This window comes from Giraffa tippelskirchi, chromosome 5, assembly GCF_054371585.1.
Source record: "Giraffa tippelskirchi isolate mGirTip1 chromosome 5, T2T-mGirTip1v1.2.pri, whole genome shotgun sequence".
In the NCBI taxonomy this organism is placed as follows: domain Eukaryota; kingdom Metazoa; phylum Chordata; class Mammalia; order Artiodactyla; family Giraffidae; genus Giraffa; species Giraffa tippelskirchi.
This window is the reverse complement of record NC_137279.1, coordinates 130342050-130346438: the sequence shown is the minus strand read 5'-3', so window position 1 is coordinate 130346438 and position 4389 is coordinate 130342050. Positions and strand designations below refer to the sequence as shown.

Sequence of the window (4389 nt, the reverse complement as noted above, 5' to 3'; positions counted from 1 at the left end):
CAACCAGGAAACTGCCTAGTGAGAAAGAGATCTACTATGGTCTCTTCACTTGGACAACCCTGACATCTGGAAGCTATAAAGAGTAGCTTAACTTCCCTATGGTAGAAAGTGAGCAGCACCGGCTTCCACATCCTTTTCCTAACACTCTATCAGCCAGTTGGCTTTAGAAAGTAGACTATTATTACATAATGGGCATTCTAATTGTGTGGTATAGGAGCAGTGGGACAATGCACTATCACTGTTCCTCTCTTCTAGGCGTGGTATAAATGCACATTGCTCCAAAGAAAACTTTTTCTCCCATTTCACATAACCATGCACACCTTGGAACACCTTCTCCAGCCCCTAGATGCACTGGGGTCCCCCAATGGTGCCTGACTTTCAAATGTGGGTAACCCACGATCCAGCTAAAAGTCTCTGTCAGCATCTAAATTCCACTCAACATTTCCATTCCTCTAAGTCTAAAGGGAAAGAGGAAGAGGAGAGCCAGAGAGGCAGTTGAGGAGGTGGGGATAATGAACAATGAGGAGCTGGCTTCCCAGACTAGAGGGAAAATCTGAAGGGACACATTCATTTGCAACCTTGAGGCCTTGGGGGTGGGGGTAGTGTTTGAAGTGGGATACAGATATGAGCTTCTACCTGGGCAACGATTATTTTATCATCTTCATAGGAGGACGCTTCGTATTTTCTCCCAAGCCTACTGAGATGTGAGAACAGGGGGCCCAGCTCTGTAGGCCCTGCGCAGGCACCTTTTGTGAAAGTATTTAAATTCCTGCCCCTGATCTATACAGTCCCTATCCTAATGCACTCATTTCTCCCACACCGTCTATAACGGGGATCAGGAACTTGGGCCCGCGCGCTGTCAGAGTCGGGTGAGATGGGGATCGCAGAGGCCCGGCCTGGGCGCGCTCCGCTGGAGACCCAGAGCGCAGCTGGCCGGCGATGGCGGGACCTGGGAACCGCGGCATAAACAACGGGCTGCAATGTGTGTGTGTGTTGCTGGGAGTGGGACAGAGGATCACACTTCCAGGGCTTCTTCACTGAAGAATCAAGTCAGGCGGCCAGACGCAGAGGTGGTTGGGGGTAGAAATCCCTCAGCTCCACAAAGTGGCAAAAGCCCTTTTTATCGTACAAGTTCAATCTCGGGCTCGCGAAGGTCTTCCTTTTTCAGTGGAGCTCCTGTGAGGGCGACCCGCTATCCCGAACCAGATAGTAACGGAGCTGGGAGAGTCCCAAAATCGGGGAAAGGAGACTCGAAATGGAAAAAAGCAGTGGAGATCCGGGCCTCAGCTTAACGCTACCTGCAGGGCGGCCGCCTCAGGAGCGCTTCTCCTGGGCTTCCATCGACCGAGACGGCGGTTCGCTGAGCAGAGTCCGGGCTGCGCGAGCCGAGAAAGTAAAAACAAACAAACAAAAAAAGAACGCCATTGAGAGCCGTTCCATTGGCGACTGCGCTGCGGCCGCGGCGCAGGGGCTTCTAAGCGGCAGAACTGAGGCCCCTGTCCTTCCCAGCCGGCTTCCGCTAAGAACTTATTAAATAGGGACGGTTTAGAGTTGATCTGTCACTGAGCACTACTTACCCCGAGATCTTTTGGTTTTTGAATTACTTTATTGATCTGAAGATTTTGTTCTTTGGAAAGTGACCCTGTTTGGTCTTAGAGCTAATCAGGAAGCGCTGCCAGGGAGGGCGCTTTGTAATCACCTCGCGGACCTCCCCCGCGGGCGCCGCCGACCCTTCCCGGGTGCGCCCCCTGCGGTCGCCTAGGCTTTGCCTGGAACCCTCCAGCCTCCGGCAGTTCGCTCCACCGCGCGCCCAAGGAGCTGTCTGTGGTGCTAGGAGAGAGATATTGGAGAGGAAGGCCCGAGGAGAGACGGAAGGTGGAGAAACTGAGAATGCGAGGTTGGCTGAGGCCGTCCACACAGCAACACTAAGACTGACAGAGAATTTCAGAATTCAGCTGGAAGAAGGGGAGGGAAAAAGTCCCTTCTGGGTCATCTCATCGCCCTGAGACAGATGACCTGGTTTTCCAATGCGAAAGGCCAGTGATACCTCCCTCTTTCTGAACACACACATCCCTAACCCCACACACATACCCCTACTAAGCACCGGGGGTGTTCTACCTTCCAGAAGAAGGGAAGGGCACACAGGCCCCCAACTCCAGGGAAGGAGATGTGGGTAGAGAGGAAGGCTGGAACTGGCCAAGAAGCTAGGACTGGACAAAAACCTAGTGAAAGCTCAAGAAGCCTCGAGGCACTGTTCAGGGTCCATGGCGTAAACCCTGGAGAAGCCCCCACTCACCCTTCTGCCTAATTGCCTAGCCAACAGCCAAACCACAGGACAAACCAGCTTCCCCACACCAAGAATTCATTGCAGAGGAGGAAGCATCTGTTCCCTAGGAGGCTCGGCTCTGCCCCTGATATGCCCACCAGTGATGAAAAGTCAGTCTCTTTCCAGGCATGTTGACTTCAAGACATGTCTGGCTTTTTAGAAAACCAAGCAGCTCTCTTCCAGTAAATTTTTGTAACTACATTGCTTAATAGGGATTAAAGTTTCCTTCCCCCTGGGGAGAGCTTTTCCAAATATTTTTAGAAAGTTAAAAATATAACAAAACCAGCTGCCTGTTTAAAGAGAGGAGGTGGGATTCAGCAGGCTCCTGGGGAAGGGCTGCTTAGGCAGGAGTCAGATGGCAGGGAGGGAGGAGGAGGAAAGTCTTGGTTTGCAGTAAGCAGTTTTATTTGCAATGGAGGGAATCAGCTGTCTAGTTTGCCATCATGTGGGCTTTCATTTTAAGGGGTGGAGCAAAAATAAGCTGATACAAGGTGGTAGGTATATTTGCTGGAGGCATGGAGGCAAGCAGCAATCATTACTTTGCAACTCATTGAAAACTGTTGGCTGGGGTTTGAATGGCTGGCTGCTAGTTGGGAAGTTAACTTATTTCACACTCACTACTGATTAGTGCTAGGTTTGCTGGAGTCTCAGAGCTGATCTTGCAGAGAGCAAGTTTAAGGGGTCTTGGTGTGTAAACATCTCTCAGAAACAAGTGGGTTTTTTTTTTTTTTCCTGTGTTTCTGTAGCAAGCAAAGAATGCCCCTGAAAATCCCCGTTTTGCCAGTCCCCAACTTAATCAAAGGAGCAATCCAAATGGAGCGAGCAGTGGAGTGTCCTTCTGACACCAGCTGAAGGTGGGAAAAAGAAAAGAAGTGCAGCTCCCAGGACCAGCAGACCTCTGAGCCTCCACAGCTAACTCTAGATCTCCCTGGTGAAAAGACCTTTGTCTTGTTATCCTGTTCCTTGCTTTTTTTTGAAAACCCGGTGTTGCACTCCTCACCTTTTAGCCAACCTCCCTACTTTGTTGGGCAGGCACAGACAGAGGACTTCTTTTGAGGGAATGGACTATGTCTGCATCTTCTAAGCAGTAGTTTGGGGACATTTGAATAGAAGGGCACCTGCTGAAGTGCCCCTTGTAGTACTGCTGCAGAAAGAAAAAAATGAAAGGAAGGGATCCAGCACTCAACTCTCTCCCTGGGACAACAATCCCACCACCACACCACATACACACACACACACACACTCCATTTGCTAACTTCTATGCAACAGGAAATAAAAAACAAATTTAGAAGGGATTTGACACTTTCAGCTGCATGGTTTAGGGGGTGAAAGAAAACATGGTTTTGAAGCAAAAACACATTTGGGAGGACTCTGGTAGATCTAGACTAATTGCTAGCAGCAGTGGAATAGGAGGTTAATTAAGAAACCTTGGTCCCTGTAGACATGGTGTTTCCCCCTTCATTGTGCATGTCTGGAGTCCCAGTTTGGCCTTGAGAGTGAAGGGGTAGCTGGCAGGCTCCCCAGCAGAGTGGTTGGCGGGCTGCTGGTAGCAGATGGGTTCTATGGTCTTGTTTGTATTTGAAGGTTTGTTTATGTGCTTTTCCCAACTGAACTTGAGGTCATTCTTGTATGGAACTTTGAATGTGTGAGCACCAGTGAATTCCCAGCTCCCTCTTTCCCCCAAAGATGATCACCCCTGGGGCCAGTGCAGACAGAAGCTGTAGCACCACCCCCACCCCCACCACACACACACACCCAGGTCCTGGAAAGTGCCTTTTTAGGCCCAGGCGGACCATTTAAGGACCTGAAGTATTTAAACATGATTGTAAAATCCAACAGCAGCTAAGATAGAACAAGGAGAGCCTGCTGACTGTCCAGGCAATGAGCATTCCCAATGGGCACAGTGTTGCCCAGTTTCCAGCCTAGCCCAGCTGTTTGAGTTTGTCCCGGCTCAGCGGGAAGAAAATGAGAAGGGCCAGTCCAGACCCTTTTGTTAGAATCAAACAAGACCACGACCATTTTTAAAGCAAACTGATGAGTTGGAGAGAAATCACTCCCTAATT

General features: G+C 50.1%; 1 long non-coding RNA gene across 1 annotated transcript; it reads left to right on the top strand.

Moving 5' to 3' along the window:
• The first annotated feature begins 861 nt into the window (after nucleotides 1-861).
• LOC145504964 (uncharacterized) lies at nucleotides 862-3278 on the top strand. Its single transcript, XR_014052660.1, has 2 exons — nucleotides 862-2436; nucleotides 3073-3278. It is a non-coding gene; the product is annotated as an uncharacterized LOC145504964 (long non-coding RNA).
• Nucleotides 3279-4389: the final 1111 nt, after the last annotated feature.